Below are 12982 nucleotides of genomic sequence, written 5' to 3'. Positions count from 1 at the left end.
TTTAATTAAACAAAATGCTGTCATTATTTTTACCACTTTTCATTCTCAACAACACCATTGTTTACCCAATAAAACCACAAAAATACAAATTTAAATAATTTACTGTCAATTTGAATGAGACAGAAACAAACCCAATTTTTTTTTTAATTTTAGAAATTAACAGACATGCAACTGAATGTGATCGATTTAGTACCTGGAGAAATGGAAACCAACAAATCAAGATGCAGAGGATTTCATGACTGTATTTGATGTGTGATTCTCTTCAGGGTATGATCACTTTCTCAACTCACAATTCTTGCAGCGGTTTTCGGGGAGGTAGACGGAACTGGAGGAGATGAGGATGAAGAAAAGAAGCAAAAGCAGCGATTGAGAGAGGAGAAGAGCAACAACTATTGCGATAGAAGAGCGAAAATGAGAGAGAAAAACAGAGGTTCTGATGTGAGCAGGAAGAAACTGTTGTGTCGGATTCAGACACGGTTGCGGCGGAGGTTAAATGGCCACAGGCGATGGTGCGTGTACGGCGGAGAACTGCTATCGATGGTAGTAAATTAGGTTCAGAGAATGGGTGTGACTGTGAGAGAAAAGGGAGAGAGAATTGGGGGGAGAGGGTTGGAGAAGAAACGCGTGAGAGAAAGAGAGGAAAATTTGTTAGGTTTATGTGAGGGTTAAAACAGGAAATTTAATCCCTAGGTTTAGGTTAAAATTAGGGCTTCAATATTGGCTTGGGACAACTTTTATATATAGAATGATTTGAAAGAAACCATATCTTTCTCATTTAATAACAATAATTTTGTAAATTTGTGTCAAATTATAACACCTTTAATTTTAAAATATGCCAAAATTTAATAAATTATATCAAACATTATGAGTTTATTTTTTTAGTTTTGTGTTTTTTAAGTCCTATTAATGAATCAGTTGACTAGTCCTATTAATGAATCAGTTGACTAACTTTTTCATAAAAGCCGTATTTTTCTCTCTCTCATATCAATTGACTAATTTTTTTTCTTCAAAAAAAGCACATCATTCTTAAATGTAATATTTACACAATAATAATAATAATAATAATAATAATAATAATAATAATAATAATAATAATAATAATAATAATAATAATAATAATAATAATAATAATAATAATAATAATAATAATAATAATAATATACATATCATCTTCCCCCCTAAAAAAAATAATGTATCATTTTTTTTAGAAAATATAGAAACTAATAAAGGAAAAAAAAATATTTTTCTGGGTTTTTTGTTTTTTATTTTCTAATGGGATATTTTGTCAGATCGACTTACACCAAAGAGTCCGAATTCCTGAATTCAAGTTCCTGCTTCGTTCTTATTCCAATAAGTTTTAAAGTCGATATTGTAAAATTTTATAAACTCATGATTATTGTAAAATTTTATAAACTCGTGGTTACGTATAAGATTACCATCAGAAATGAAGGGGCAATTCAATATGGATTTGTATGAGTCAATTATTTGCAATAAAGTTTAAAGTAAAGAGATTAAAGTTTGTCAAAAAAAAAAAGTAGAGATGTAAACAATTCTTTTAAAAATGAGTAGAAAAATAACGATATGTTCCACAAATTTTTATTTAAAATTTAGTAATTTATCAAATAAAAAATATTTAACGGTAGAGGAATTTTAACTTAATCTCATCATTTTCTCTAATATGTCTTTCCATGTTGACTAAGTTTCGAATGAGATATTTTGTCAGATCGACTTACACCAAAGATTCCAAATTCTGAATTCAAGTTCCTGCTTCGTTCTTATTCCAATAAGGTCATATTCAACGGTCCGATTGATTATATTTGATATTGTTAGTCGGTTGAATCCGTTTTGATTGTCTTACACGAGGTCATATTTCAATAAGGTCATATTCAAACGTACTTCCTAGTTTACTAGGTTTTTAATGAGATAAATTTAGATATTATTAAAAAAAATATTACAAACTTTTTAAAAAATGGAGTAATTTGACATTATTTATACTTATATATATGTTACTATTTTTTATAAGAAATGTCTATTACTAATTATGTAAATATAAATATAGTAATAATTTATTCAAAAGATATATATATATATATATATATATATATATATATATATATATATATAATGGTAATAATAACATTACGTTATTTCTTATGTAAAAAAATATATGTTATTTTAAATCAAAATATTTAATATGTAAAAAAAGTTCAACTTACAATATGCTATTATAATACTTCAAAAGTTTAAAGTTTGTAAAAAAAAAAACTTCATGGTGTGGCGGTAGAAATACTTTTTTTCAATCTCATGTACGCAGTTCGATCTCTAAAATTCCAATTCTTTTTCAATTCTAAATTTTTCTATCATAAGAAAAATCGAAGAAAATGAAATGATTCCATATTGGAGTTTGAATGACCGTTTTTCATGGAAAACGATGTGCATTGAAATTGAAAACATACTCATAACTATCATTAAAAATGTTTAATATGCCATAAAGAATCAATTAAGGCGTAATTGACATAGAATTAAAACCTATATAGCAGTTAAATAGATTTATAACGCATATGTTTCATGAATTAATTTGATGTTGTGATGGTAAAGTCATTCGTTGAGCGTTGAGGGTATTGGGGTTGTGGGTTCGATTCATGCGTATGGCTAATTTTTTTTCTTTTTTTTATTTGCGAATGGCCAATTTTTTTTTTTTAATGTTTCATCTTCTAGCTCCAGACGGGTCGTAACGACCCGGTTTCAACCCATGCGATCAGAAACAAAAAAACCTTACCTTTAACTTATTTTATCACCAAAAATTCAGTTTGAACACATAATCATGAACAAAACAACATATCCTTTTGATTACAAACAATTTTCTGCAACTTTAAACACTCAAAGTGATAAAATAAGTTAAAGGTAAGGTTTTTAAATGTTTGATAGTTGACGGAAAAAATGATTATTTGATTTGATTTGACGGAAAATCGGAAAAGGATTTTTAAATGTTGTGGGTTCGATTATTTGATTTGACGGAAAAGGATATTCAAAAGTATTAGAAAAAAAATCATGTGTAGAGGGTGTACCACAATAACATAGAGACCAAACAAATCTAACCGTTAAGATCTTGAAATAACTTATCTATGGTGGAACATATAAAGCAAGTGATCCATATTATAATTTCTCCCAACATCTGACGTGTCATGGCTTGAAATCTGATTGGCCCATTCACACGACTGCACCGATGAAGTCATTTGCCTGACTTCTTCATAGAAGCTCCCAAAAAATTATTAATAAAAGAGAAAGAAACAGTGAGTTGGGGCAATGTCGTACCCAAGGTAAAAGAAATAAAAGACAAAAAAAAAACATAAAAAAGAGATAAGGGAGAATTGGATAATTCTAGGAGATCTTTAAAAAATATTCTATCCGTCTCAAAATAATAGTCGATTAAGGTTTGTGCATAATTTTTAAGAAAATGATTAATTGTGTTGATTTCATTGGTAAAATTAGTATCATTTACACTAAAATACTCTTATAAATTGTAGTTAATAGAGTAGTTAAATTGAATGAAATTCAATAAATAAGAGTATAACAGTGGAAAAAAAAAATCATAAATGTTGTATTGGTACTCGAAAAGTGACAACTATTTTGAGACTGAGAAAAAAATGATAGAGACAATGCAACATGCTGTTAAAAACAAAGAAATTTCCTCATCTGTCAAATTTTTCTCAAAGGATAACATCCTTAGTCAAAGAGGGAGGAATGACAATGCAACACCCTTAATGCTCCAAAAGAGAAACTTCATGAGTAATGTTTGATATTCTCACCCTTTTATCAGGTATTGTATTTGGTATTCCCAGTTTTAGACTTCATCTTCTTTCAATGACTCTTCGACACATAAGGTGTGAAACTTATATTATCAAGATTCTCTTTGGAATTTCTAGAGTAAAAAACTTACTGAATAATTGCAAGATCTTTTTGAGCAACGCTACTGAAATTGGATGTGTTTGTAATACTTCTTGCGGCGTCTCCGGAACAATTTCCTGTTCATGCTCAATATCATTACAAACATTAGCAACCTGATGCTCATGTATGTCATTCTCCGAACCAATGTCATCAACAACCCCAACATCTTGATTCTTCTCAAATTCGTCCTCAGAATCATCAACCTGTCGTTGCTCCTCAATATCATTCTCAATCACAGGTGCCTCATAATTGAACTCAACAAGTTCATCATTTGTAATGCGCGTAACTATGGTCGTAGTAATAGCAACCTTAGGTTGCACATTAACTATGACATGTGGTTCGTCTGTAATAGGTTGAACCACAACAATTTCTTACACATTAGAATCCACATCATCAATTTTATCAATAAGTTTTTTTAGAGCCGATGTATGCATGATTTTCCTTTTATTGTCAGACCTGAACTGTTTGTTTCTGAATTTTTTTCTGGTTGTTTTTCTGTCTAATTTCACTAATTTTTCTTCGTCGACCATCCCATTTTGTTGAGGGTGTAGCCAACAGCATTTAGAAACGTTGCGGCCAATATTTTTGCAATTAGTACACAAATTTGGCATCCATTCATATTTAACCTCTACATTAAAAGCAAAACTCCCTTTCCACAAGTATTTCATGAAATAGGCGACGGGAGAGATCCATATCTACTTGTATGTGATAAGTCCTAATTTAATGTGTTTTTAGCCTTTTAATTCTTATTTGGAGCCATTTTACCGCAAAGTGATCAAAAGGATCCAAAAGTGCAAGGCTAAAGGAGCAAAAACAAAGAAAAAGGATCCAAAATTCTAATAACTTTCGCATGGTCCATGTATCCATCAACTCGGTCTGTGCGCCCAATTCGTGAATAAAATGCGAAGTTCTAGTAACTTTTGCACGGTCCATGTGTCAATCAACACGGTATATGTGCCCTATACTATACCAGAATTCGAAAAGTTTTGCGTAGCATAGTCCGTGTACATGAAGCACCCGGTCTGTGTGCCCTATGCAAAAATAAAAAAAGTTGTTCCAAACCTCTACAATTCTTTTGTATATGGCTTGTAAATTGAATTTCTCGTCTATGGTGCTAGACTATAAATATACCTTATTTCTGAGGCAAAGATGGAGAATAAAAAAAACTTATAATCTCACTCCAAAGTTGAATTCAAGTACTTGCAATTTTCTTAAGCTTTTGTTATTTATTTGTATTCCTTTACTTTCATGTCTTTATTTTCTATTCTTTACATTTCGAGCACTTTACATTTCACTTTTTTATCGCATTGTTTACATTCCGTCATTTACTATTATATCTTTATCTTCTACTTCATCGTCTAATATGATCATGTGTGAGTCTTATAGGACAATAAGGTTGTACTCAAAGGGTCTATGCGATGATCAACCATGAGAATAGACTGATCAATGTTTTGAGACACATTCATGTATTCTGAGAGGAAACATGAAATACCAAGTGAATATCTTGTCCTTAGGAACAAACTCAACATAAAATAGAGGATGGATATGAGAATGTCAAGAAAACACAAATCGTAAATTCTGTAAAACATACATGATTGGAAGATAGCAAGCACCGATAAGGATGGCGACTAGGGAAGAAACCCCGGTAGAGCCATCATTTTTCTCCAAATTAGAGGCTTGAATTGAATATACATTTTCATATAAATGCATGTCACAATTGATATTGTTTGAAAAAAGTGTACTCAGTATAAACAAATTCGAAAAAAAGTAAACAAAATTTGGATAAAATCGTTAATGAACTTCACCAAAAGATAAATTACTTTTAACTTGATTATCGAATAGAATAACTTTTGATCAAATTTTACTTACTTCTCGGTCGAATTTAAATTACTATAAGTCACATTGTTCCTGAATTGGCCCAATCTCAAATTCACAATTTCTTTATTTCGTCTAATTGGAAAATAATATCGCAGAACTGGAAAATACATAATTAGATGTTATTTATTTTGTTTATTTGAACACTTCCAATTTTTTACTTTGGTATGGGCCAGCCAATGCTACCTAGCATAAGCATTTCTCATTTAATCGTAGTGTTTGTAGACTTTTATAATAATTCTTGTTTCACAAGAGTAAAATGTATGTCATAAAACCTCTATAGTTCTAATAATACCCTTCTTGAGTTTCCTTCTGACTTGAGGGCTGAGTATCTCTTAAACATATACACCTTTCATTCTCCAACCACAAAAAGAGGAGCTCTCTCCATCATGATAAGCTCAAACACAATATGCTCTAAAAAATATATAAAGTGAAGCCTTCATTTGACCTTATTTTAAAGACCCTTTGGTCATAAATAATACAATATTATTAGTAAACTCTAATCTCTCTAACTCCAGGAGTTGTGCAACCAACTTTGCAACTCGAGAATATTTCATCCAATATGTTTTCACCAAACCCAGCTATAAAAAGAAAGAATAATTTGTATATATTTTTTCTATATTCTGTACTGACCACAACTTTCACACATATATACAATATTAAAGTGAAAAGCATAATACTAAAATAATGCTAGTAGTGCAAGACATAATGCTGGATTTAATGCTAGTCCTGATATCATGGAGACATGTTTCTAACTACCCCTGATATCATGGAGATATGTTTCTAACTCCCTCCCTCAAACTGGTGGTGAGTGGATCACGCCAAGTTTGTCTCTGATTTGGCTGAAACGAGTATGGCTTAATGGCTTGGTGAGACAATCTGCAATTTGATCAGTTGTGGGAACATAAGCCACAACAACTTCATTTTGTAGTACTTGATCTCTGATATAATGAACATCAATTTCAATATGCTTAGAACGAGCATGCAGAACTGGATTAGAAGCCAGTGCCTTGGCACTTAAGTTATCACACCATAGTACGAGTTTCCTTAGCAATGGGAGTTTAAGCTCAGTAAGTAGTGAACGAATCCATGTTATCTCAGCAGCTAGGTCAGCTAGAGCTCTGTACTCTGACTCTGTACTTGATCTTGATACTACCTTTTGTTTTCTTGAGGACCAAGAGACAAGTGTTTCACCAAGGAACACACATTGACCAGCCATAGATTTTCTATCATCAACACTAGTGGCCCAATCTGCATCAGAGAAGCCTGTTATATCCAAGTCAGTGGATGGTTTGATGTGCAAGCAATGATTGATGGTGCCTTGGAGATATCTCAAGATTCTTTTTATGCCTTGCCAATGGTCAGTGGTGGGTGAACTCATGTATTGACTGAGTTTATTTACTGAAAAAGCTATGTCAGGTCTTGTGTGAGTGAGGTATTGTAGTCCTCCTATGGCTTGTCTGAACACAGTTGGATCTTTTAATTTCTCCCCCTCAACTGTGAATTGCCTACCTGTTATCATAGGTGTTGGACATGGTGAGGAATTATCAATCTTAAATTTCTTCAGCAGGTCACCTATATATTTGGATTGTTTGAGGTACATTCCACTTGAATCTCTTTGCACTTCTATGCCTAGAAAATAGGGTAATTGACCCAAATCCTACAGAGAGAAGACATCATTGAGTTGTTTGATGAAAGCTTGAAGGAACCTATTATTGTTGCCTGTGATGATTATGTCATCCACATATATAAGGAGAAAGGTGATATGATCTTTACCTTTTAGAAGAAAGAGAGAAGAATCATTCTTTGTGTTTTGAAAGCCCCAGTTTAGCAATGCAGTTTTCAGACTATCAAACCAAGCTCTTGGTGCCTGCTTCAATCCATAAATTGCTTTAGATAGTTTGCATATGTGATTGGGCATGGTTGAATCAACAAATCCTTCTGGTTGATGCATGTATACTGTTTCTCGAAGATATCCATTTAGGAATGCATTGTTGATGTCTAGTTGTCTGACTTCCCAATTGAGGTGCACTGCAATTGAAAGGATAATTCTAACTGTGCTAGCTTTGACTACAGGACTAAATGTTTCTTCATAGTCAATTCCAGCTGTTTGTTGAAACCCTTTTGCAACTAGTCTAGCTTTCCTCCTTTCTATGGAGCCATCTGACTTGTATTTGGTTTTGAGAACCCATTTTGAGTCAACTATGTTTTCTTGATCTTGGTAGGGGACTAGTATCCATGTTTTATTGGACATGAGGGCTTGGAATTCCTTTTGCATTGCTTCTTTCCATAAAGGTCTTGTGAGAGCTTCCTTGGCATTTGCAGGTTCCATTGTGTCTTTGTGGGTCTCAATTAGTCCAACATAAGGTATCTTTGGTTTGTGAATGCCTGACTTACTCCTGGTATGAATTGTGTTTCCTGTATTTGTGTTCAGACTTGATTCATTCACATATTGTTGAGCTATGTCTGGTGACTCTTCATGAGTTGTGTCAGCTTCTGATGAACTATTATTTGTCTGTTCAGTGTTGCTGTTCACATCTTGAAAATGCTCAGTTTGAAGTGGTTCATTTTGTGCTTCTTCTGAATTCATCTCAACTGGAATTTCTTCTTCAGTCATTTGTGTGCTTTCATCATTGTTGGAATTACCTGCACTACACAAAGGAAAAGAAGTAGATGAATTGTTAATTGTTGTTTTTAAAGGACATCTTGTATTGAGAAACCCATCTTGGAATGGAAAGTGATCTTCGTTGAAGATGACATGTCTGGATATGAAAATCCTTCCATGAGAGTTGAGACATTTGTACCCTTTGTGAGAGTTGCTATAGCCTAAGAAGACACACCTAGTTGTGTGGAATTGTAGCTTATGTTGGTTATAAGGTTTGAGGCAAGGGTAACAAGCACAACCAAAAGGTTTTAGAAGTTTATAGTCAGGATCTTTATGAAGCATGAGTGAATAGGGACTCTCATTTTGAGTAACTTGTGATGGCAATCTGTTTATGAGATATACTGCAGTAGAGAAGGCTTCCCACCAATAATATAAGGGCATTTTCGCTTGTGCAAGCAAGGTTAACCCAAACTCAGCTATGTGTCTGTGTTTTCTCTCAGCTCTTCCATTTTGTTGAGAGGTATATGGACATGACATTCTAAACTGTATGCCAGCTTCTATTGCAAGTTTTTGCACAGGTTGTGCAAGCAAGGTTAACCCAAACTCAGCTATGTGTCTGTGTTTTCTCTCAGCTCTTCCATTTTGTTGAGAGGTATATGGACATGACATTCTAAACTGTATGCCAGCTTCTATTGCAAGTTTTTGCACAGGTTTGTATTCACCACCACCATCACACTGAATTACTTTGATTTTTTTATTAAATTGATTTTCGGTCAAGTTTTTAAATTGAGTGAAAGCTTGCACAGTCTCAGATTTTTGTTTCAAGGGATAAATCCAAGTGAACCTACTAAAGTCATCAACAAAGTGCACATAATATTTAAAACCAGAGGATGACATTATTGGTGCAGGGCCCCATACATCAGTGTGAACTAACTCAAGTGGTTCCTGAGCATGAGAGGAAGAAGACTTAAAAGGTAAAAGATGCATTTTACCATATTGGCATGCCTCACAAAAACTGAAATGATCACTAGGTGGTACTTTGACATTATAATTTCTTAAGACTTTATGTAATATTTTATTGTTTGGGTGACCAAGTCGCCTATGCCAGCTCTCCTTGACAGATACATATGCACTTGGGTTCCTTATGATTCCTGAGAGCTGGTACAATCCATCTTTAAGTACCCCTTTTAGTATTGCCTTCCCTGTTAACTTGTCCTTCACAAAGCAACAGTGTTTATCAAACTCAACAAGTATGTTATTGTCAGCAGCTAGTTTAGATACACTTAGTAGGTTTTTGGTGATATTAGGCACATATAAGATATCATGCATGTTAAGGGATTTAAGTTTAGATGAGCCTGTGGCTACAATTTCCAACTTCTCACCATTTCCAACAATTAGAGAATTCTTACCACAATGTTCTGATAGATCTTGAAATTTGTCAGTTTGGTGTGTCACATGGTTGCTTGCACCGCTATCAAAGTACCAATAATAATCTTGATCAGCTCCTTGTGATGCTAGGAATGCATTGTGTGCTGCTAGTTTGTCATCATCTGCTGAGTGGTTTGGCCTTGAGTAGGTTTTGTCAAACCTATAAAAACACTGCACTGCTGTATGACCAGTCTTTGAGCATACCTGGCAGGTTACTTTAGAGGACCAGCCTCTACCTCTGCCTCCTCTCCAGCCCCTTGAGTTGGAGCCTCTCCAGTTTCCATTTGAGCCAAACTTGTTGCTTCTCCAATTTCCTTTGTAGTCAGTTTTGTTGGCTATATTTGCTGAGGCGTTAAGGTTTAGATTATTGAAGATATTGAGTTGTTCAATTCTACTCTCAAAACTCAACAATTGAGATTGTAAATCAATCCAACTGACATTGATTTGATCAGAGAATTTAACAACCATAGGGTTGTATTCAGAATCCAATCCATTCAGAGTTTGAATGATTAGATCTGAGTTGGGGATAGGATTCCCTGCTAGTTTGAGTTTATCAGCAAGATTCTTCATTTTGGTCAAATAATCTAGCATTTTCATTTCACCTTTCCTGGTGCTATGAAATTCGGACTTCAGGTAGGTGATTCTGGACCTTGTATGTGCTCCAGCTAGACTTTGGGCCTCCTCCCAAAGTTGCTTTGAGTTCTCACAATGCAAGAATTGTGTTGCAATGTCTGCAGTCATGGAGTTCTTTAACCAACCAAGGAGTTGTTGGTCATAAGTTTGCCAATCTTCAAATGCAGGGTTCAGCTTCTTGGTTGAATCGGTATTAGTGATGAATTGCTCAGGACACTCCTTTGTCCCTAGCATGTATCCATCAAGCCTGCAGCCTCTAACGATAGGCAAGACTAAAGATTGCCATGAGAGATAATTATCTCTGTCCAGCTTGACAGAAATAGTTGATGGAAGATCATTTTTGTTATTTGCACTTGCAGCAGATGCCATGATTTTTATTTGGATCAAGAGCCTTTTGGCAATAGTGCTCTGATGCCAAGAAAGAATAATTTGTATATATTTTTTCTATATTCTGTACTGACCACAACTTACACACATATATACAATATTAAAGTGAAAAGCATAATACTAAAATAATGCTAGTAGTGCAAGACATAATGCTGGATTTAATGCTAGTCCTGATATCATGGAGACATGTTTCTAACTACCCCTGATATCATGGAGATATGTTTCTAACTTAAAAGAGGTTCAAAAATATTCTAAAATTACCTACGATGCTTTTCACTCTCATAAAGATGACGTCTCCTAGTTTGGACATATCATTTCAGCCTGTCAAGCTCTCTTCTCCACTCATTTTACAAATTCTCGGGTTGAGTTCACTAGGCGACAAGCGAATTCGACAGCTCATGCACTTGCATGGGAGGCCACTTATTTAGCTAGTCCCATCATTTATTTTAGGCTTAAATATGTCTATACTCCCTGCAAATAAGGCTCAGTTGAATTTTAGTCCCTGTACTTACTAATCCTCCCAAAGTTTCCCTGCAATTTCTAATCATTTGAGTTTTGGTCATAAACCCATTTGATTACTGACATGGCATCAGCTGACTGGGCTAAGACTGTACTGACTCAGCGAAAATCACACTAATTGACCATTTTACCCTTAATGTTCTCAAACCATTGCAAAAAGACCAATATACCCCTTTCTTCTTTCTTCCATCCCTTTCTTTCCTCCACCAGTAACATCCTCCTTCTCCAACGTCAAGAACAATATCCACTGGGGCACATGTTTCGTTTGGCTCAGTTCATATAAATTTCACTTTGATTGGATATAAGAGATTTTAAGGCAAGCTGGGTTATAAGGCAACATGATGAATAAGTCATTTAGAACCTAACCTTTGAAACAGTAGAGACCACAAGGTAAAAAATTTGGGTTAAATAACAAATCTAGCTTATTTCTTCCCTATTCCCTCTCATTTAAACCAAAAGAAGCAAGTTTCTTAGCAAACTCGTGTAGTGCCAAACTCGTGTAGTGCCGCGAAACATGAACGACCTAGTCGTGACTCAACTTGATAATCTCTTCTGTGGTGATTTTCCTTTTAAAGGTACTTTTCTAAAGTACATGAATATCATCGCATTCTCATAAATCATCACACCTCATAAATACCATTAACAATTGTTTTTCTTGTCTACGTCTTCATCTACACACATTTATGTTTCATTTATTGTGTGTATGTCTATATATTCCTCCATCTTTGTCAATTTAACTGTCGATTTTAGGGGTGTTCGCGGTGCGGTTTGGTTTGGTTTTGAGCAAAAAAGTCATCCAAACCGCGAGTTAAAAAAGCATGCGGTTTGGTTTGGTTCGGTTGATTTTTAAAAAGTCATCCAAACCAAACCAAACCAAACCAATGCGATTTGGATTGGTTCGGTTTGTGCGGTTTATCGCGAGATAAAAAAATATTACATTAACTCTAATATTGCCAACTTGTTATAAATAAACATAGGACATTTTATTTTGATGTTTATATGATAAAATATTAGGTAAAACCTATATCAAAATAGGAAAAATTAAGAAGAAACATAAGCATGAAACAAATTATTGGGAAGTAAAGAAAACAAATTCATCGCTGGAAATGAATTGAAAGAGATGGAAAGGAATTATAATCGAACCTGATGGTGCAACGATGGAAAAATCGAATCAAAAGAGATTATTCTTGAGCTATGTAATTGGGCTAGTACATATTTAAGTAATATTCATTATTCTTGCGGTTTGGTTTGGTTTGGTTCGGTTGCTGAGATGCAAACCGCAAACCGAACCGAACCGCGCGGTTCAGTGCAAAAGTCATCCGAATTCATCCGAACCAAGTGCGGTTTTTTGCGGTTTCGGTTTGGATTGGTTTGGTTTGCGGTTTTTCTATTGGGTTGGTTCGGTTTTGAACACCCCTAGTCGATTTTTGAATTATTTACGATTTTTAAGAAAATGATTATTTGATTTGATTTGAATGATAAAATTAATATCATGTACTAGATCACCCTTATTAATTGTAGTCTTGTGATCGACATTAATACATGTTTTTCCGGTACTAATGGTTTTTTCATCAAGAGATTTCATAG

The 12982-nt window shown here is 34.1% G+C and overlaps 1 long non-coding RNA gene across 1 annotated transcript; it reads right to left on the bottom strand.

Moving 5' to 3' along the window:
• Positions 1-9281: 9281 nt before the first annotated feature.
• LOC146909232 (uncharacterized) lies at positions 9282-9912 on the bottom strand. Its single transcript, XR_015019097.1, has 2 exons — positions 9838-9912; positions 9282-9643 (listed from the first exon to the last, which is right to left on the bottom strand). It is a non-coding gene; the product is annotated as an uncharacterized LOC146909232 (long non-coding RNA).
• Positions 9913-12982: the final 3070 nt, after the last annotated feature.

The sequence above is a fragment of the Medicago sativa genome, chromosome 7 (genome assembly GCF_051527215.1).
Source record: "Medicago sativa cultivar Bolivia chromosome 7, Bolivia_mono, whole genome shotgun sequence".
Classification (NCBI taxonomy): domain Eukaryota; kingdom Viridiplantae; phylum Streptophyta; class Magnoliopsida; order Fabales; family Fabaceae; genus Medicago; species Medicago sativa.
Note: the sequence above shows the minus strand (reverse complement) of the source record. Positions and strands in the feature narration are given on the sequence as shown.